Here is a 23,799-nt window from a genome sequence, read left to right as displayed (position 1 = left end):
AAGCAGTGAGTGATGGACATATGGATTGTACTGGACAGATGTGCCTGGAGAGTTCGGGTGAATGAATTGGAAGGATCTCGAGTGAGAGTTGAAGCCATAGTTCAGGCAGGGTCACACTCTTTATGTGTGTAAGGGAATCCCTGCAGTGCTGCCCAGAACCATTGACCCACTGTCCCATTGAGCCAAGGGCCAGGTCAGCGGCTATAGCCAGACCCCATGAAAACCACCTACAAAAGACTCCTCACTCTCTCAGATCAACCTTACATTCAACACAAACAACCTTAGGGTCTGTTTACTCAGGATTTTTTTTTTCTATTTTATTTGTATTTTCTTAATTATTTTTAAACTTTCAAATATAAACTTTTTAGATGGTGTTTTATATATATATATATATATATATATATATATATATATATATATATATATATATATATATATATATATATATATATACACACACACAGTGCCCTCCACAATTATTGGCACCCTTAGTAAATATGAGCAAAGGCAAAAGGCAGCTGTGAAAATAAATCTGCATTGTTTATCCTTTTGTTCATTCATAAAATTCACAAAATTCTAACTTTTCATTGAAGTAAAACAATTAAAAGTGGGGGGAAACTCACATTATGAAATACATGTTTTTCTCCAATACATGTTGGCCACAATTATTGGCACCCCTAGAAATTCTTATGAGTAAAATATCTCTGAATTATATTCCTATTCATATTTACATTTTTTAGCACACCAGGGTGACCAGCCATGACTTCCTATTCCACAGGAGTACAAATAATATTTGTTTAAACACAAAGGCCAAATTCCCTTAATCATTCATCACAATGAGAAAAAACAAAGAATATAGTTCTGATGTGCAGCAAAAGATTGTTGAGCTGAATAGAAAATGGCTATAAGAAAAAAGCAAACACATTGAAAATCCCCATTTCCACCATCAGGGCAATAATTAAAAAGTTCCAGTCAACTAAAAATTTTACAAATCTGCCTGGAAGAGGACGTGTGTCTAAATTGCCCTAATACGCAGTGAGGAGAAGAGCTTGAGTGGACAAATACTCTCCAAGAATCACAGCTGGAGAATTGCAGAGATTAGTTGAGTCTTGAGTCTCAGAAAGCCTAAAAAATGATCAAACAGCACATACATCCCCACAAGTTGTTTGGGAGGGTTTCAAGAAAAATCCTCTGCTCTCATTCAGAAACTAAAGGGACCGGCTTCTATGGTCAGATGAAACTAAAAAAAGAGGTAAAATGGTAATCAAATATGACAAGATCTCAGAGTTAAACTGTGTCAGAAAAAATAATCTTTATGTCAGATAACACTTAAGCAAAACATGGTCATGTCAAAGTCTCTGAATAATTTTTGGTTCCAAAATCTTTATCAATTTATATATATAAATTATTACAGTAATATGATTTTATATAAACTGGCCTTTATTCTTGCATAACTACCACTCCTCATGGCTTCGCACATCTCTTTTGCAACATACTCGTAACCTCTCACAGACTTTTGTATGTTTAATTTACTTCCAACCGTTAACATGCAGCAAGATTCAGTCACCAATCACTCTCTGCGATGTTTGACCATCACGCTTCCCCTGTGGCCCCTCCTCGTCCCCCAGAGGATAGATGTGTTGTTCCATAGGGTTCCCCAGGGGCGGATGATAATTGTGTAGCAGGTAAACAGGGCAGGCTGACAGCTGCTCTGAGTGGAAGCACTCCTGACGGGTGATGCTTGTTCAATTTTCCCCCACTGGCTCTATGCGGCTCCCTCGATGACTTTAGCACCACAACACCGGCAATTAGACTCAGCCAGACCAGAGTGGCGAGGCACAGCACGGACCACCCCCCACAAACACACACACACACACAAACAAACACACCAAACGTCCCCCCTCAATCTTCTATAGCACCAAACCCCATTACTGAGAGAAAAGAGAAGTAAGAGAGCAAGTGTGAGCTGTGAGATGGAAAGGTGAGAGGTACAGAAGGTGTGAGAGATAAAGATAGAAGAATTACGGAAGCGGGATTGAGCGGCAGGGAATGGCATGACAATAAGACTCTCAGAATGGCCTGATTCTTTTGTTTGGCTGAATAAAAGATCCGTGCTACTTTTATAGCACACCGCCAGTGTTCGCACAGGGCCAACTTGACACAAGCAGACTTTTAAGAGTTATTTATTTGGAAAAGTGATGACAAATCTATCTCTCTCATTTTCCGTTCCCCCTTTTTTGCCGAGGTCTCTTTTGGTTGGTTGCATCCAGGGGCGTTTTGATGTGTTCTGTTAAAGGGACTTTAATAGATCCAGTCACTGTTGTGTGTGCTGTATTAAAGCTGTTTGCCTGATTTTATGTCAGCATATTTCATCTATTTAACCTCAACCAGGCACATGCTACAGAGGCAGACAGCCTTAGTTAACATCAAAGAGAGAGAAATACAGGAGGAACTGAGAGGTTGAGAGCAGCTCTGCTCAAATCTGCATATTTTCAAAATGAACTAGTCTCAACAATTATTCGAATATTTGGGTATAATTAGGCTGCTTTAGGGTTTTGCATTCAAAAACAACCGGACGAAGTGGGATTGAGGCATATATTTAAAAATAACATCCATTAACTTGATATGCCTTAAAACATGATGCTTATGACATACTGTATGTTCTGAATTTGTATTTTTAGTCTTGTTTTCCAGTAAAAATATGTAAACATCTTTGATATTTTGGATATATTTACTTAATATATTATACATAATTTATATTTCCCCTTTTATGCACAAGATTTTAAGCTTATTACAAGAATAAAAAAAAAAAAAAAAAAAAAAAAAAAAAAAATATATATATATATATATATATATATATATATATACACACACAACAAAAATACAGATAAATAAAATGATTTTTGCAATTTAGTCAATAATCCTGACCAATCCCGAGTGCATCTAATACAGATACCGATTTGATCAGAGGCCATCAAACAGCTCACACACCTCATTCCTCTCACACACACTCAGTAGGTGGGTTTGTGCGGGCAGGTCAGTCTTTGACCATGGCACTTTGGCCAGTGAGACAGTGGGTAACTGTGTTCTGGGGTCAGCGTGCCTCTACTGTAAGGATGGACTTGGTTCAGAGACCCAGTTCTCAGCCTTTCATTCATTTGGTACAGTTCAGATCACACACACTCCAGCACCAGGTAAGAAACACAACACAACAGCATGTGTGGAGTGACTGGTTAAGTGAACTTTACACCGCAGCTTTATTCATTGCATAATGTTTTCTTTGACATTTCTTGTATACATTTTCAGTATTTATATTTCATTTTATCTAGATGGATTTAGTGCGGTATGTGGGCATGAGTCACAGAATCCTATGTGCATATTCATGTCATTTATAGTGGATCACTTTAACTGAATAAACGGTGTGATATTTCACACTTTTATTTGTTATAATATGGAATGCTCCAAGAATGGTATTCAATAAATAGATTATTTGTAGATAGATCAAAGTTATTATTGCGTTTTGATGACATTTTAGGCTACGCTGTGCAGTCTTGAACAGTAGAGTATAGTACTAGAGTACTCTTCGGTTCTCATGGGTGCCACTTTCTGAAGTCTTAGTGTTGGCTGAGATTATGAGCTCTCGTATTATGTTGAATGTTTGTGGAAGTTTTAATACTGTAAAAGTACTTGCATGTGTCTTTTAACACATGCAAGACTTTTATTGCTTAGATGTTGCTCTTTCTTAGCTCAGGAGATGTAATGTAGTGTTCTCAGTTATGTTTCATTTAAGTATCGACTTTGTCTTTGATGTTTCTAAAGAATAGAGCTATAAAATGTGAAAAATATGGCCATAAAAGGACTTGATGAGAAATGTTTGAGCTTATTTTGAGATCTGTAACTTTTGATTGTAGACATTTGTATCTTGTCAAATCTGAGCAAAATTAACTTTACACTATCATTTAAAAGTTTGGGGTTCAAAAAAAGTTTTATTCAGCAAGGACTGATCAAAAAAATTGACCAAAAGTCACAGTGAAGACATTTGCAATGTTACAAAAGATTTCTATTTTAAATAAATGTTATTTGAACTTTCTGTTCAAGTGTCAATGTTCCCACTAAAATATTTGACAATATTACTGTTTTACTGTAAATGCTGCCCTCTGTGAGCATAAGAGACTTTCAAAAACATTAAAATACCAACCCCAAACTTTTTACCTATTGTAAACATTAGACTAGTATTTTTTTTTTTCTCCTGGAAACTGCTGTATTTGCTCTTTTAATTTAATTCCATTGCTGCCTAGGAAAAATATGAAAGAAATCTTACGATTTTTGCTTCCATGTGCATCAGTGTGTATTTGTGATATAGACTCTATTCAGGATTTGTTTGTCCATTTGCTGAGCTGGAGTGTGTTTGGTTGTGCTGGTCGAGTGTGTTTGGGAACTGGCTCGTCTCCGCTCTGATTCTGCTGGAGTGTGTGTGTGTGAGCTGGCCTTCGGCCCCAGCCTGTCTGAGCGTGCCAGAGTCTGCCGTCACAATACAGTCCACAAAAAGCCCCTTGTGCTGAAGACACCAGAAGAGCACTGGAGGAGAATAAAAATGAACCAGTGACTCACACACACATTTTAAACAGGCATGACACTATATACTATATCTTAGTGCACTAATTGGAAAAACAAGTACAAAGTACAAGAATTTCCCTTTCTCTAATAGGAGTTTTAGAGCTTTCTATTTCTTGCTCTTTCACACATGCTCTCTCTCTCTCTCTCTCTCTCTCTCTCTCTCTCTCTCTCTCTCTCTCACACACACACACACACACACACACACACACACACACACACACACACACACACGCACACACTCTCTCACACACGCTCACACTGCTGTCTGGGCCTAAAGAAAGCACAATGACTCACCTTTAGCTAACTACCTATCACAATCACAACCTAAAGGTCAAATACAATGTACCTTCCCCTCAACCACAGAAGTGTGTGTGTGTGTGTGTGTGTGTGTGTGTGTGTGTGTGTGTGTGTGTGTGTGAGCGCCCACATGTGGTTTTTCCTAAATGGCATTTTAGAGTGAAACCAAAACTAGTTAGTTCATTGTATCTCATCTGTCTGTGTCAAAGTCATCTCACCCACTGTTATTGTAAGTCTTTTAAAGGACTCAACATAAAGGAGAAGAGAGAATGAGAGGTAGATAAAGAAAGGTGAGGAAAAAATAGGAAATAAAAGAGGAATTGGGAGAGAGGAGAGGAGAGGCAAAGTGGAATAGAGAGCTTGAGAAAAAAAGACATGGACAGTTTTTGTCATTTAGTTTTTTTCAATTGCTAACATACTTTTGTCCATTCTTTAGTCACATTTTCAAATCTCTAAACACATTTAGCAGAACATCCGTCTGTTGTGACCATACCATTAACACAATTCATGTTGTTTTCACACAAAATGCAGTCAATTAACACATTTCTTAAATGCTTAAATTTTCTTTTCATATAAGCTTACCCCATACCAAATTCATGGATCGTTCTTATCTTATTTGCAAATGCTTAAACACAGCAAGTCAGAAATGAAGACCCAACGTTCCAATCATTAAATATAGTATAAAACCTATACTTTTGCAACAACAGCAGCTCAAAATTATTGAAAAAATATACAAGACAAATACTGAAACAATTGATAAGCTTTTTCAATTAGCAGATCACTGAAATATTAAGAAATAGCAGATTCCAGTCTCAGTTGGAAGCATAGTCAGGGTTTGAACTTCTTCCCATTACATGGACATACACAGTAAAATAGGACTCTTTGAATCGGATTTGTTCAGTGTGGATGAAAAACAACACAGAGGAGCAGAGAGAAAATAATATCTGGGTAAGGGAGAAGATTAGATGAAGGAGGAAAGGAGAAGTTGGATCAGGACAAGGGAGAAGAAGAGGTATGGGAGAGGAGGAAGAATGTGTGCTGGACTGTGCATCTCTGTTTTTTTCACTTACACGTGGAACCTATGAAAGCTTATTTCTGCCATGAATAGAAAATAAAAAAGGTATTTATGTCTTTTTATCTCACAATTCTGACATTTTAAACTCGATTCCTATAGTTTATATGTCACAATTCTGAGGAAAAAAAAGTCAGAGATGTAAACTCACAATTGCAAAATAAAAAATAAATAAATAAATAAATAAATACAAAATAGAATTGTGAGATAAAAAGTCACAATTACCTTTTATACTTTTTTTATTCTGTGGCAGAAAAAAAGCTTCAACAGTAACCAAAGGCCATGTATTTTGTATTTGTTGTTGATCAATGGCAGCAATTTCATGTTTTCATTTCAGTACAAGCTTCATGTAAAGCTTTTACTACAACGATTCCTCTACCACTGTTCCATATATGCAGAATATGTGGTCTGTGTAGGGCACTAGCTACCAAGGGGACACCATCCCACCCTTTATGAGGGCACCGTCAACACCACACACCCAACCCCAGAAAGAGATTTCAACCAAGGGGCCAACTGAAGTCCTGCATAGGGGACCCATTTGACCAGTAGCTGACCTGAGCAATTCTGTTACTTTCTTCTTCTCTTTTTCTACTGCACATTCTATAAAATAATGACTCACTTCTGTTGCCAAGAATGCACACATTCAACACTCAACCAAAAATGTAGAATGGCTTGCATGCATTATACTATTACTGCAGTAAAAGGAAACTGAATTATAAAAACAATGGATTTCATGTTTTCTCCAGGTAGAACGGAAACATGACAAGTAATGCAGTTTTCATAATGCCATCAACTGTTAGTATTTTGACAGTCATTGCACTATGATTGACTATTTGTTCATGGTGGATAGAAAACTAGTGCTATGTTTTGACAGAACGACTCGATTTTGAATCAGGTTTTTTGTGTTTTGATAGAGTTAGTATGTGTTGAAAAATGTAGAGTTTGTGTTTATATAACAAAATATGGTTTTGGGCAGAAAATTAACTATTTGGCTAATTGTGTGATGTATGTGTGTTGCTGTGTTAAGAGTTTAGAGGACTTTAAGTATTGCTAAACGCTTGTTAGCAATTGAAAAAAACTGTAATGAAAATGGCCTTTAATTTTGGAATTATATTTAATCCTGTCATAATTTTAGTAAGTTTTGCTGATTAAAATAACATAATTTTAGTATATTAATTTCAAGTTCAAGTTTAAGTTCCCTTTGTGCAGATGCATTTGTAATATTATGTTTATGTTGTGTACACTACCGTTCAAAAGATGTTTTAATATTTCTGTATGTTCAGAAAGGCTGCAAATATTTGATCAAAAATACAGTAAAACATAACACTGCGAAATATTATTGCAATTTAAAATAACTGAATATATTTTAAAATGTAAAATCTTCTTGGGATGCAAAGCTGCATTTTCAGCATCATTACTCCAGTCTTCAGTGTCGCAGAAATGTTCAAAAATGGCACTTCATCATTATTTCAAACGATGATATTCTTCCAAGATTTCCCAGAAAGGAAAGGAGTGGTAGAAGTAAAGAGGAGATGGAAGCAATGATGAAGGTCCAGTGTGAGACATTACAGACTTGCACACTACAGGCGGGACGTCTCTTTGAGCTTCAGGAGGTAGAGCAAATTAGACGGTGACAACAGGAGGTGAGAGATGAGTGGAGTAACTCATTCATTCTCCTCCTTTGATGAGTTTAGCAGAGATCGTGTCACACTCTGACCCACTATCCACTTCTTATGATAAAGCTCCTCACTCCACATATTTGTTCTCTGGCTCGACTCACCATCGTTCAAAAAGATTTTTTAATGTATCTGAAAGTCTCATATGTGTACCAAGGCTGCATGTATTTGATCAAAAATACAGTAAAAATATGCTGATTGACATTTATTGAATAGAAAGTTCAAAAGAATTGTAATAGAAATCTTTTGTAACATTATAAATGTCTTTACTGTCACTTTTGATTCATTTAATGCATCCTATTAATTTTTATAAATCTTACTAAACCCAAACTGTTCATTCACTGATTAGCTCACTCCACATCTTTGTTCTCTGGCTTGACTCGCCATCCTAAAAGCCTCTCATCTAATCAAACAGTGCTAAGGGAAGTCTTCTTCTAATGGGCTGATTTGGGTTGATGATGTTCCCGCCCCCTCACCCCGTCTTTTGATGATGTCACCTGAAGGCATGGCCCCCCGCTCTTAAACGCTGCCCCCCTCCTGTACAGAGCTGCCACGCTGTACCTCGGCTTCCGCCTCACACTTGACAGCAGGCTGCTGGATGAAAGAGAATGCTTCACACCACATGAAAATTTCATACGGCTCTAATAAATATCTGCAGGCGGTCTAACAGCCACACTGTCTTGTTGAAATGAGTGCTGGTTTGCGCATGGATTTCCCCGCACCCGGCGCAACGTGTTGGAATAGCGAGCTTTAGTGTATCATTAAGATCATTTGGTGAGCGAATTTTGGGGAAAATTTCAAGGTGTCTGAACTACTCATTTTTGTCTTTTTAAGTGAAACTGTGAATTTGGTGGAAGTTGCTCGAAGGGCAGGAGATATTTCAAGTCTGGAAATGCAAGTTAAAGTGATGTTGCTTCATCTGTAGTGGGTTTTGTTCAACTTTGTATTGAATAAGCTTTAACAAGAGCTTCACATGAGGGTTATTCATTGAGATGCTATTTAGCTCGTTCAAATTTAGCTCTAAAAATTAGTTTGTAAGGGGTCTAAGCAAAATTTAAGTGCAAAACAACAAAAAATAAAGTTAATATTACACTTTTAGTTTCTCTAGACCAGAGTTTGTCAACCTTTATCTACCCCATCTCCCCCTCTTAGACTCCTAGCAAACCCCTAATATAAAAATGCTAGATTTTAATGGTAATATTTGGTATTTCATAAAAGCATTTTATTTTATTTTATTTTATTTTATTTTATTTTATTTTATTTTATTTTATTTTATTTTATTTTATTTTATTTAAAAAAGTAGGTTGACAGTGTGATAGGATAATTTGTAATTTAATTTTGCAAAAATATTTCCCATTTTGGTCTTTGAGGTGGTGACAGATTCTCATGCATCTCACTCACTCTCCCTCTCTCTCTCTTTTTCTCTGACTTGTTTCTCTCTTAAACTCCCTCTATCTCTCTGTGCTGTTTAAACCATGTTATTCAGACTTGGATTGTGTCTACAAAGCCCCAAAGCCGGAGGAAACGAATGTGACAAGGCCTCTGCGTCTCCGCTCTTCTTCTATTCTAGCTCACTCTCATTCTCAGTAAATCCTCCGACCTTGTGCTCTCTTGCCATTTAAGGTAACACAGCTGCAGAAACGGGGCAGACCTGCAAGCGCTATTGTTCAGAAAGGTTTTTAATATATAGATATATGTGAGTTTAATAAAATCTAAAATCTGATCAGTTAGAAAAAAGGTAGTAGGCTTTAAAATTATGAAAATGACTTGAAATAAAATATTACTTTTTTAGATTGCAAATCATTTTTGAACAGCTGGAATTGTACTACTTAGTTAGAAAATCCAATATTGCCATGATGTTAAAAGGAATAGTTTACCCCAATTATTGTCATAATTTGGTAATTTAATTTACCTCATGTCATTTTGATACTGCATTTGTTTTATTAGAAAAAAAACATTCTTTTGTGCAGAATGTTTCGTTTTGCATTTGTAATTTTTATTTTCAAGCACCAAAGTGGACAAAAGAGCATAGTTTTTAAATCATAGATAAGCGCAAATGATTTTAATTACTTTAATGTTGGTCTGTTCCTCACACAAAGCTTTTGTAAAACTTTACAATAATAAACAGTAGGGCTGCAAGATTTATCTCGATTAAACCACACATGATTTGGCAAAGGCTGCTTTTATTTTATGCGCAGCTTGTCAGAGCTGTACGGCTCTGTGAGCAGTAGTAAATGCTTCTCCATCTGAACGCCAGAGGGCGCTCTTGAGCAGAAACTCCAAATATGCCCTGCCGCAGAAGATGATAACGTGTCATATCGCTGTAGCTCAATAAACAGAAGACTGAAATGCTTTGACTGATTAAACATGACTAATAAACACACGACTGCCTTATTCTGTGTAAGAAGCCACATCATCTCACAGAAGGATGCTCAACTGTCATTATGAAGTGAGTTTGGAGTAAAAACATGTCATTAAATGTTGTCTTTTGTTGGACAAGATGTTAATAAATGCTTCTCATGTCTGGAAAGATGTTTGACACATGTTGCTTTTTCAAATGTACATTGTAAGCGACTCAAACTCATAGTGCTTTCAGATGGATTAGCATTTGGAGCCATACTTCATCGACAAGCTGTGCATAAAAAAATAATCGCAGCCTTTGCAATTTCATTATCGCACTAAGAATCGCGTTTAAGTTCAATGTTATTTTTTAGTATCATGCGATAAATCGCGCAGCCCTAATAAACAGTTACTTTTGTAGTGTTTTTTCGAAGCTTGACAATATGGAAAAGGGCAGCTCTGACATTCTTCCTAATATCTCATTTTGCATTAGAGAGAAGAAAGAATATCATATGTGTTTAAAACAACATGAAGGTCAGAAAATGACGTTAAAAGTTGTATTTTTGGGTGAAATATTCCTTTAACATCTGCAAAAGATTCATATCATCACAATGCATAGCAATCTAAAAGAGAGTAACGCTCGCCGGGAATGAGAATACCTGTGGATCTGAGAGGATTCTCAGCATTTTCACAAGCGGAAACATTATTACTTCCCATATCGGCCCTTGCATCAGCTCATTTAGACTCTTATTCTTATTCAGATGAACTCTTAGATCCACATCAACATCTCAAAGACCCCACACTCTCACTGCACTTTGTAAAGACAGTTAATAACTTTCTATCAGCTTTCATATATTTTTGCAGACACAAGTTTTTCTGAAATGTGAAGCGGGGAGCTGTAATTGGAGAGGCTCTCTTGAATGGAACAGACCACTGTCTGCCTTACCTTTAGAAAGATGCTTTTGATTGCTCTGCCTTCAATCAGCAAAAAAGGTACAAAATAAAATAAATAAAATCAGGTTCTCTTTCTATTAGATGAGTATTCCAAAGCTCTTTCTTGTCTCTGTCTATAGGCCTTGAGACACTTTTAATGGGAAAACTTTCAGACTTTTTAGCTCAAAACAAAACATTTAAACCAACATTTTTTTTTCTCTTAATATTTTTGTTTATTTGTTTTTTTATTACTTTGTGCAATAATAATTTATGTTGTCATTTGTAATTTATTATTTATTTGTTGCACTTTTTCTGTTATTTTATTTTATTTGTTTTTTTTTTTTATCTATTTGTTGCTTTATCTGCATGGCAAAGCAGTCACAGATAAAAAAGACAATATATATTTTACATTTAGAGATATTATGTTTTTAAATTTTTGAAAGGTTTGGCTAATTAGCATAATAGTTTTTTTCTCATGGATATTTCATATGGATTTACTTTTTTTTTTTTTTTCAGGAAGCACAGCTTTGTCTGAATTCTGTGTTGTTTATATTGCATCCACAGCCTTTATCTTGTGGCAGGCAGCTTTCTTTGCTTCTGTCTCTGCTTGCGTGTTTCTGTTAGTTAGCTCGTGTTCTCTGAGTCTCTACTTGTCAGTGTGGTTCTGGCTTTTCTATCGGTCACATGTAGCTTGACATGCACATATAAAAACATGCTCCGCAGCAGCACTCCTGCTTCAGATGCCGAGATGGTTTCTTCTCTGTGTAAATGTCAAACATTTCTCAGTCTGAATGTGTGCGAAACATGATAAAACCAGCTTCCAGATCACAATCGTCAGGTGATGCACAATGGAGTAAAGCCTCTGTTCCAAATCCTAGTGAGCCATTCTGTCTACTGCCTACAAAGGTTGCATCTTAATGGAAATAGAATCTCGTAAATGATTTAGAACAATCTATATAGCTAACATAAGTAACAACTTAATACTAATACTGTTCCTCATATGAAGACACACAATTGATTTCAATACAGAATGATATGATTAGTATGTTGTAAAGCTACACTCAAAACATATTTAGGCTTAAATTTGGATTACACAGTTTCAACATTAACTAATAAACTTAATGTGATGCATATTTGTCAGTCATATATAAATGAACTACATTTATCAACAATACTACTACATAGGCAGCTCAATAGGTTTTGGAACAAGGCAAAAGTGTCATTTTTATTTCATTGTAATTCATTTTACTGTAATGAGTTAATACAGATGTAAATTCTCAGGAAGCAGTCAATGATTCATGAGGGTGTATTTTTTGGCAGTTTGTAAGGTGACAGAGGTGATAAAATAGCATTTATAAATGATAAATGGGCATTTGGTGTCAGTGCTCACCACAGCAACATGCACACTCATTGTCCCTGCTGCATGTGTGCATTGTTTTTTTTTTTGGTTGTTTAATCTACAAATACCATAAACATACCAATGCTGGAATTTTAATTTATTCTACTTTAAAAATGTATTCCTTCTTTCATGCTTTTTAAGTTGAGTAACAAACAGAGAGAAATGGGAGTCATACTTAGTTCTGTAAGTGCCTTGCTAAGAACACTACCGTTCAAATATTTTAGGTCAGTAAGATTTGTAAGATAATAATGAGGTAAGAATGATTTCTTGATTTTGTTTAAACGACCTCCGAGGAACAGGCAAATCTCAACATAACACTGACTGTTACGTAACAGTCGGGGTGTACGTCCCCAATATTTGCATATGCCAGCCCATGTTCAATGCATTACACAAGGGCAGCCAGTATTAACGTCTGGATGTGCACAGCTGAATCAACAAACTAGGTAAGCAAGCAAGGACAATAGCGAAAAATGGCAGATGGAGCAATAATAACTGACATGATCATTGATATCATGATATTTTTAGTGATGTTTGTAAATTGTCTTTCTAAATGTTTCGTTAGCATGTTGCTAATGTACTGTTAAATGTGGTTAAAGTTACCATCGTTTCAAGACTGTCGTTATTTTCATTATTTAAACACTTGCAGTCTGTGTAATGCATAAACACAACTTCATTCTTTATAAATCTCTCCAACAGTGTGTAATGTTAGCTTTAGCCACGGAGCACTATCAAACTCATTCTGAATCAAATGTAAACATCCAAATAAACACTGTACTTACACGTTTAGACATGTTGCATGACGAACACTTTGTAAAGATCCATTTTGAGGGTTATATTAGCTGTGTGAACTTTGTTTATGGTGTTTAAGGCAAGCACGAGCTCTTGGGGCGTAGAGCACGAGATTTAAAGGGGCCGCGTACCCTGAATCGGCACATTTAAAAAAATTAATAAAAAAAAAAACTATGTGGTATTTTGAGCTGAAACTTCACAGACACATTCAGGGGACACCTAAGACTTATATTACATCTTTTGAAAACATGTTATTCAGCACCTTTAAGTAATTAAAGATAAATTGTCTTTTGAAGTACAACCTCATCTATAGTACTTCCTTTTATAGAAGTATAACATAACGAACAAGGAAATCCACTTGAAATAATACATCTTCAAAATATATGACGTTTATTATGCTGAAACGGGGTTTCTAAAACGAACTAATCTGCAACATATTGAAAACTGTTAACAAAAGGGATCTGGCACTTGTATGACCAAACATGTCAGTTCACTTAGTATTTCTGCCAGTTTCTATCGGTTTGGCATTTCTTTTGCAATTAAAGTAATAGTTCACCCAGAGATCAAACTTTTGTCATAATTGACCTTCATAACATTAAAAACCTTTATAATTCCGATTCTTATAGTCACTGGAGTTTTGAAGCTTCAAAAAGGACACAAAAGAACCATAAACATATCATAAAGTAGCCCATGTGATTCATTGCTAATCTCCTGGATCACTGGATCAGTTAGAGTCAGTGAGTTGAACTAATGAACTGTATCAGTTTGATCCATAAATGAATCATTCAGATCAGATGTGTGAACTGGATCAAACGATTCATCCAAGACCTGACTCGAACAATTTGTTCACATATTTTAGTCAGTTCCTCACCTAAAGCTATCATATGACTTTAGAAGTCTTGAAATATAGCCCATGAATCACTTTTATGATACTTATTAGGTCTTTTTTTTAGGAGTTTGACTTCCCCAGTTCTCATTTATTTTGTGTCCATGTTCTTCCCCATTTTGTGTTTTTTTTGAGTAAATTAACTTGTGTGCACTCTTTCGCTGAGTTAAAAAAAATAGTGTCTAACTTCACGTGCATGTATATGAATATATGCGCTCGAGCTCTTGCCTCTTTTTGAATGCAGGGTAATGTGTGAGAGGCTGTCGGTGCGTGTCTCTGCATGTATCTGTTTGTGATATATTTACGTCGATGTGTGTTGCTCTAGCCTGTTTCCTTTAATCCCCAGACTAAATAGGGCTCAGATTTATAACGGTGGGTTGTAATGAGACATTGATTGCACTGAGAATAGGCCATTTAGTGTCCACATTGCAGTATATGAGCCTGTCTCTGACGGACCCTAGAGTCCTCTGTAGGGTGGGGCGGGGGACGTGGACACAGTCGGCTTTGTCTGCCATCAATAGGACTTGTGTACTGTCCTGGGGGGTGTCACTCAGATGAAAGTTTTTTTTTTATCTTATTTTTTATTTTATTTTTTACTGTGTTTTCTTCCCTTTAGTCTTTGATCTGGATCTTGATTAGATTTTATTATTATTTATATATATATATATATATATATATATATATATATAACTTTGTGTTCTTCTCTTGGATCTATAAAGAAATCTTTATTTATTGCACTTTTTATTTTATTTTTTTTACCTGTTTTATTTTCTTTTTAAAACTATTTTCTTTTAATTTATACTTTTTTATTCTTCTCTCGGATCTAGAGAATTCTTATCCGTCTGTACCTTGATATATCAAATATTTTAAATATGAAGTATTCTATTAGGTAGGCAAAACATTACACATTTGTGTGCCATGAGATGTTTTGGTTACACTCTATTTTAAGGTGTCTTTGTTGCACTGAAATTATACATTTAAGCACTGAGTAATATTATGTAACTACATGTACTTACTATAGGGTTAGGGTTAGGATTTGGTTTGGTTTAGGGTTAGTTGCATGTAATTATGCATAATTTATAATTATTACTGGAGTAACCTCATGTAACATATGTAACAAGGACACTGTAATATAAAGTGTCACCGATGTTTTTGTTCATTGGAGTTTTGTTAATTCTCATAGTTTTAGCATGTCAAACTGTCAAATTAGCTTACTGAAAATCAAATTATCTCTGGTTCTAGTTTCCATTTATATGCATCTTCATTCATTTGCTATCAGATAGTTGATAGTTGATGTTGACAGCTGAGGAGGCTTTTATACTGTACTTTTTTACATTTGCTTTCAACTCGTTTTATGAATGCATTTGTGTTGGATATGATAGAAAATTAAACTTGAAGGAACTAAAGTTAATATTCTTGTGAATTGTATTGAAAATGTATTCCGTCATTCAATTTAAAAGTCTATAATGGTGTAAAGCCAAGTGTTACCATCAATGGTTTATGGTACTGGCCTTTATTCCTCTTTTCTCATTTGTTCATTTACCTTGATGTGATCAGAATTTGACCTAGTAGCGCTTTGGATCATAGAGACCTTGATCACTAAAACCATCATCCTCTCAACTGAGGCATGACAGCAGGAGAATAATAGAGTTTGGAGACTCTCTTCAGTCATCAGGCTAATCTGAGATAGGCCTATTGTATCACATGTGGGCTAATTAGTGCTGTGTTTATTCCAAACCCCTCGATACCAAAAAAGTCGACCTTGGAATTATTTCTAGATATTGCACAAAAGAGGTTTGGCTGCCTTGGGCCTCCCTCCCTCTCTTTCTCGCTCATTCTCTCTGGCTTTCTCATGATTTCACATGCTTTAGATTATTTTACATTTTACATTATTTTAGCCCTCAAGCTCTGGAAAAAATAGACCATTTCCTATGGCATGAGCCAGGGCTACTGAATGAATAATGCGTGTTAAAATCTATAGTACAAGCAATGTTTGGTTGCTACAAGAGTATTCATAAGAATGTGGATTGCAGCAAACAATTGGATTGCTGAGCGATATACCAGTTCCAATTTCGTGTATGGTATGTATTTTTTTAAAATACTGCCATACTGGTGCGTGGCTGAATCAATTGCGGAATCTATTCAACTGCCACAAAGAGCACTAAGTAGTGTTTTGAGAGGGGACCTCTATTAACTACATACACTTCTTACTAATGGTTCTAACTTTATAACACAGTAATAAATAACCCACACAACTAATTCTCTTTAACATACCGAATACCATATAGAGCATTGACACCGCTATGTGGAAAACGTAGACAGAATCACGAAATCCAGTCATAAATGAAACTTACTGTGTAAATCGGAATGTCTTTGGATGAATAAATCAAAAGTAGGGTTGTACAATGAATCAAATCTTGATATGGACTAGTATCTGTGAATATTAAAGCTCTAAAAGAATGCTAGTGAAATCTGAAGTCTGCATGTTCTGCGTGTCTGTATGAATGAGTGCTGCAATTTCGTCTACTACTAGCATACTGAAGCACGCGTGATGCTGATGGCGTTGTTCGCGTCTGGAGTCTCACTATTTGAGGACATGAACGCATAAACCTTATCGGCGGAACTACTCTGAGAGTCAATTCACGAGCATTTCACCATTTCATTTGGTAAAACTATTGTCATATCATATAAACACAGACACTCAAATGTCTTCACGCCGATCTGTCAAAATAAAAGTTTGGTTTAACTTGAAGAAATTATAACAGTTAGCCTATATATATCCATTGTACAGTAGTGCACTTGAAGTAGTAGTTTATTAAAACACACAGAAACTTAAGGTCTTCATTACAACCTGCCAAAATAGAAGTTCGGTCTAACTTGAAGAAATTATGAAAGAAATATATTACTATTGCACAGTAGATATACTGTGATATACGGCGAAATGGCCAGAATCTTAAAAAATACTGTGATACAGACTTAAGGTTCTACCGCCCAGCACTAGCCACATGTTTAACATGTCAAACATTTAATGGCATCTAATCACATTCAAGTATTGAATTGATGTAGCAAACACGAAATGAAATTGTAATTGAAATTTAAATTTAAGGAAGTAGACTTAAAATGGTATGAAATTCTGTAGCAGGTGGAAGTAGTCAGGTAACAACACTAGTAAACCTCAATTTCACATTTAACAAACTATTCTACCTTTCAGAATTGAATCTTTTCTCAATTTACCTGATTGTCTTTTACTCAGTAGGCCTGGAGATGTTTAAAAGTGAGGAGAGAGGATGAAAAATTTAAAGCTAACACACAGACAAACTGCTGACAGCGTCAGCTCTGGTGTTTCTCTTTGCGGCTGTTATGTGATTCCTGAATTCTTCATTCGTGCTGTAGCTGCATTAATATTGAAGCGCTGATCTAAAGTTCACCTCTCAGGTCTCCATTAGCAGATCACCCACGCTGCTGCGGTGCCCGCTCGTGTCAGGACTAGATGATGGGCCTGAATTTAGCCTAGTAGATTGGCACATTTGTTTCTGTTCTGCTTTCTCTTCTCTTTTTTGATGATGTGGAGGCAGAGAGGCAGCGTTCAGAGATCGAGCTCAAGTCAAAACAGTTAATGGTCAGATAGTGTTGAGGCCAGTGATACAGGGGAAAGCACTTTCCACAGCTCCTGTAACATCTGCAAGGGAGAGATCACCTCAGTATAACACAAATTTGGTTTTAATTGCACAAAATCTATGAACAGATCATGAGCTGTGTATTGGATAAAAATAGCTCATTTTTTCTGGTATAGGCAAACCCTGATGGAAAAAACAATGGAATATTCCAGGTCAAATACAAGTTAAGCTCTATCGATTTCTACAGGCTTATATCTCGGTTTGTAAAAGCTAAATGAAAATTGCATGTACGATAATGGACAGACAATTAAAGTCTATGGGGCAAGTTATTTGTGAGGATTTAAATGTGAAACTTGTAATTTGCTGCCCACAAAACATTTCTTATTATTATCAATGTTGAAAACAGTCGTGCTGCTTAATATTTTTGGAGGTAGTGGTCACTTTGACTATACTAGTATGACTGGTTGAGTTAGTTTCTTGCTAAGAAAGTAAAATGAGCAAAAGTACCCATGTAAAAAAAAAAAAAAATGAGACAAGAGTCTCTCTATCTTGGTAGTAAAGCAAACTTACAATTGTTTCTTTTAGACTCAGCAGTTTGGACAGTTGTGTCACAGCAGTAGAGTAAATGACAGCAGTATCTGGCCACGCTGTTTCAAGATGCCATCTTCAATCAAGAGCTGAATCACTCTCAGAGAGAAAAAAACAACAACATAACATTGACATTTCACACAAGCAGTTATTTACTGGTGACAATTTTATAGTGATTCATGTGTCCCCTGCAATCAAGGCAGTAGAGTCATGTGAAATGTATTCTGAATGTGTGGTGTGCGGATCGCTTACATGTCAGACATTCTTAAAAACGCTGCTGCATCCTGCTGTGTTTGAGAAAGATCACTCCCTAGAGACTGACCTTATAGACTTCCGCATACTTGCTGTTCTCGGAGAGCTCACCTCAGGACACAGAAAACCATCGATTACCTCCATCAGGGTAAATGAGAGGAGTTCATACCCCTCAAACTCTAAATAGATGAATAAACAGGCTGCTGAGTGTCTTTGTTGACTGGCTGAGTGAGTTTTAATCTGCTTTAATGGGACAGTAAGTAATATGGCTGTCAGGGTTGTAGTGTGTAATGATTCTTAATGGTTTTGCCCACTTCTGTAAAGAATTTAGAAATAGACCAAAAAGGTTTGGATTTGTCGTGCAAGTACGAGGCACAAGTGAGCTGGCATGTCCATTTGTGTCATATGTTATGTTGCTTTCCAACTCCGTCCCTCTTGATTGTCAGGTGTACATCTATAACCTTCTTTATACTCATGAGCTGCATCCGAAAACCTAGGTAGCGGACTTGCTGCCTCGCTGCCTTATCAAGCAATGTAAATTAGTGTTTGTGCATGAAGGCACCTAATGAAACCGATTTCGGACAGACTTCTGAGGCAGCAATACAGGCTTCTACAGCAATATAGCGCAAGCTTTGGTGAGAACTAAACAAATATTTAATTACTACAGTAGTAATTTCTCACTAGAAATGACATCAAAAGTGGAAAATGTTGGTCAAAAATGTAGATTTACTCATAAACTGGCCAGCAAACGCAACTTTCGGATGCCGTCTTTATTTTACTTGCTCAACAGAATGGAAAGCACAGGATTGTGAGATATCAAAGGCAGCTAACGATACATCTATGCTGCCTTGAAAAATCGATCAGATGACGGTATCTCAGGAATCTCATAGGATTCGGACGTGACTTGATGCCTTCCTACCTTGAAATGTGTCCTCCAAAGGCAGAATTTTCCAGTTTTCGGACGCAGCCATGGAAAGGGTGGTGCTCATCAGAGCTAATTGGATGTAGTCTGCATCAAAAAATCAAGTAATCATTATTCATATACTGATCTACACTAGTGCACTAACGTGGATACAGAAATAGAGCCCATAATGGAGTGACATGAATAAAACAAGTACATAAATGAAACATAAAAGGAACATAGATTAAATTATACATATTTTTATAGATTTAGGTGCTATAAATGAAAAATATATTGAATATAAAAAAAGAAATAGTAAAAATATCATAAAAACAACATAAACATAACAAAATAAATTAAATTAATGTAATTAAATTATAAACACACCTCGAGCAGTCGGCAGCCATTTTATGCTTTGGTGCCCTGGGAGCGATATATATATATATATATATATATATATATATATATATATATATATATTGTTGACATAAATGTATGGAGAGGTTACTAAATTCGGCTTTTAGACAAACCTTTTTTACCCACAACCATCGTGCAACTTTTTTCCCCAAAGATATAATACATGAAAATTAAAATTTGCATTAAAAGGAGTAGTTCATTCACTTCTGAATTAAAATTTCCTGATAATTTACTAACCCTTATGTCATCCAAGCTATTTATGTCTTTCTTTCTTTCTTCAGCTGAAAAGAAATTAAGGTTTTTGAGGAAAACATTCCAGGATTTTTCTCCATTTAGTGGACTTCAGCAGGGTCCGTCCAATGGGTTGAAGGTCCAAATTACAGTTTTAGTGCAGCTTCAAAGGGCTCCACATGATCCCAGCTGAGGAATAAGGGTCTTAACTAGCAAAACGATCAGTCATTTTCTGAAAAAAAGAAAAGAAAAAAAAGTAAGTATTTACTTTTTAACCACAAATGCTAGTCTTGCACTGCTCTGCGATGTGCCACACATTATGTAAACACATCGGAAAGATCACGCGTCACATAGGCAGAAGTACTGAGCAAGTGTTTACAAAGTGAATGCGCGAAGTCAAACGGCTTTACAACGATGTCGGACGAGCTTTTCGCTTATGGCTACACTGTAAAAAATTCTTTCTTTTGTCAAATCAACTTACATAATTAATGTTGTTCAGATAACATAATATTTTGAGTTTTTGTTGATTAAACCAATCGACTTCATTGTATTAACTCAAATTTTTAATTTCAATGAACTCAAAATTTTAAGGCAACCAGGTAACTTACTTTTTTAAGTTAAACAATTCTTTTTAGCAGTGTCCAACGTGATTACGTAATGCGCGGTAAAAAGTATATTGTTTTTATTGTTTTGTTTTTTTTAGAAAATGACTGATCATTTCACTACATAAGGCCTTTATTCCTCGGCTGTTATCATGTAGAGCCCTTTGAAGCTGCAGTGAAACTGCAATTTGGACCTTTAACCTATTGTACCCTGTTGAAGTCCACTATATGGAGAAAAATCCTGGAAGGTTTCCCTTAAAAACCTTAATTTCTTTTGGACTGAAGAAAAATAGACATAAGCATCTTGCATGACATGGGGGTGAGTAAATTATCAGGAAATTTTCATTCAGAAGTGAACTAATCCTTTAAATTCCAAAAGTGTCTATATTCATAATAAAATACTAGCTTTACTACTTACTAAATACTGTGCAGTATATAATATATAATAAAGCTGGAGTGTATATTCATTCTAAAAATGGCCTTGGTCTTATCTTGTTGCCTTTTTGTCTTATGTCCACCCTACTGAGCACAGATGGAGATGTTGAACTCCATGGACGCCAAAAAGGTTGAACAGTTCCTTAAAATGATGAAAATATTTCATGATAATATCAGTCTGATAATATTAGTTTGGATGGCTGGTTTAAGAGCCCTGCACTATGGCAGCTGTACTTTAAAGTGGATTAGGGGTCACTTGCTGTGCATTGTAGGAGATTTGCACCCTGCGTGCAGCTTTTCTCTGCTCCCTGTGACTGAAGGATTTACCTTCTGAACTGAGATTTGCCTTATAATATTTGATGTAATATTATGGTTATATTATACCAAAAAAAAAAACACTACATTGCTGTTGGTTTCAATTCAGAAAACTGTTGCTGACCAAATGCGCATCTGCACTCGAGGAAAATTATCGATACCAGGCAACACATTTGTTATTCTAATCTGTCTCCCAGAGTGTTTAATAGCATACAGCTCTTAATCATATCTAAAGTGCTTTCAAGCGCTGTAATGCCGCACCATTGGCCATCAAGTAAAAACAGCACAGCAGGTGTGCAGCACCTGTCAACATTAATGAGCTCCAATTCTTTATGCAGCAGGATTTCAGGTTTTGATCCTTCAGTAATTATAGCGAGCGCTCTGTACTTTTGAATTTACTGTAGTTTCAGAAATATATTTGATACTCGTTGTACAAGCTTAAAAACTGTTCGCACTTCAAACGCTGCGCTTAACGATTCATGTTGGCTCAGGATTGCAAGGTTACAAGCACTGATGAAGGAAACGGCATTGTGAACGTCCAACCATGCCAGGGTAAGCAGAGCGCTCCTTTCAGATGTGATCATGGATATGAAACCATTCCCTGTCAAGGATTCACCCTCCACAGTGAGAGATGAACATGAAACGGCATTTGCAACTCATTTTACTTTTGTGATGACACACTTCCTAGTGAAAATATATGGGACGTGACTTTATTTTATATTTTATCCATCAGGAATTGAGTGAATCTTGGAAAGTGGGTGTTAGATGCCAGAAAAAAGCCAAAATTATTTCAGAGACTATTTTGATAAAAGATTACAAAGACAAATATTAATTTTAATAACATGCGCTAATGAAGGAATGCCCTAATGTAATATATATATATATTTTTTCATTCTTAATGGTATAGATAGATAATCCATTTTGATAAAAAAAAAAATACAAAATTATTTGCTGGGAAAATTAAATCATCATTATTGGTACAGATAGTAGAATTACAGACAATAATTTGTTGCTCACACATAATTTTTTTTCTTTTTGTAACACACATGCAAGACCTGACCATATATTCTCACTGACTAGTTGTGTAGTTAAAGATACCTATCCCGAACAAGTTTTTTGTAATAGATGGAAGAAGTCATGTGTGTGGACTTTTTTTTTCTATTGGGGTCAAACATGTTTTTCTGCTAAATCAAGTCTGTACAGTGTGTGTGTGTGTGTGTGTGTGGCTCCTACAATGTTTCTTCTGGTCATACATGTTCTCTCACTATAAAGTCTCTCAGCTTCTGGTGCGTTTGAAACCCTACAGGCTTTTTTGTTTCAGCTCTGATGGGTTTGAATGTTTATCTGACCTCGGATCTGGACAAGGATTTCATTACCAATATTAATCATGAAGACGTAGTTGGACTGCTAAATGCCAATGCATTACAAGAGAGAGTCATCAATCTTCTTTGAACGTTATTCATAGAAAAATACCACAAATCATGAAAACATTGTCACCGTCACAGTGTGTCAAGAGTCACTCGTCTTGTCATGGGAAGCTTTATAGCACTAAATGAACTTGAAATCGATCATAAATCATTCATTTAATATGACCTTTGTCAATGGTTTGGGTAAACCATAGATCATCTGGCATAGTCAAATATAACTAAACAAAATATATTCAAAATATATAAAAACAAATAAAAAAATGGTGTTTGATTTTATACAAAATTAGATATAACATAATTTTGTAAATATTATTATTTAAACCCTTCTTATGGGTGAGATTGAACTGTGTTTGCATAAAACTAAAGGAATGTAGAAGCAGGGTATCCGAATGGACCACATTTCCATATTTTATATGAAATGAAGGAAATGTAATGATAAGGATGTGTTTTCCAGATGTCTAAAATAGCCTAAGGCCATTTTAGTCTGTGGCTCGGCTGGGTGAGCTGATATCAAGCTTTGAACATGTTCAATAAGGCTGTGATCTGTTTCACCACATGGAGGCGAATGTTTCAGAGCTTTATTCAAGAATGGGTAGTCATAGGATCACTAAGATCATTACTATCCGTTCACACTTTGGTGTTAATCAGCACAGCCTCACTAGTGTTCTGAATATTGACATTTAAGTATGATGCTCTTTATATTGTGGCCATCTCCAGTGCTGTATAAAGAATCCTCACACACTCAGTCACTGTGACTCCAGGGAGTAAAAATACAGCAGAATAAAAGTGTCTCTGGGCGAACTGCCGATAACATCTGTCTGAATGTCCACATGCTCTTTTTTTTTATCTGAAATGTGTTTTTATCATTGAGTCCTATAGGCTTTTTCCATTCTCTGTGAAGGTTATTTTTATACAATAGACCACCAAGTCAAGACCAGCTTGACCTTTTCTCTGGCTTTTGTTAACTAAGGAAAAAAATAAAGAAATTCCAACCGAATGAATTGG

At 35.9% G+C, this 23,799-nt stretch overlaps 1 protein-coding gene across 4 annotated transcripts in view; it reads left to right on the top strand.

Moving 5' to 3' along the window:
* Nucleotides 1-23,799, top strand: part of LOC125276727 (MAM domain-containing glycosylphosphatidylinositol anchor protein 1) — a 205,336-nt gene that overhangs the window by 71,747 nt on the left and 109,790 nt on the right. The gene's annotated exons all lie outside the window — the stretch shown is intronic.

This window comes from Megalobrama amblycephala, linkage group LG10, assembly GCF_018812025.1.
Source record: "Megalobrama amblycephala isolate DHTTF-2021 linkage group LG10, ASM1881202v1, whole genome shotgun sequence".
Lineage (NCBI taxonomy): Eukaryota > Metazoa > Chordata > Actinopteri > Cypriniformes > Xenocyprididae > Megalobrama > Megalobrama amblycephala.
The sequence above is the reverse complement of the archived record's forward strand: the minus strand, read 5'-3'. Positions and strand labels throughout refer to the sequence as shown.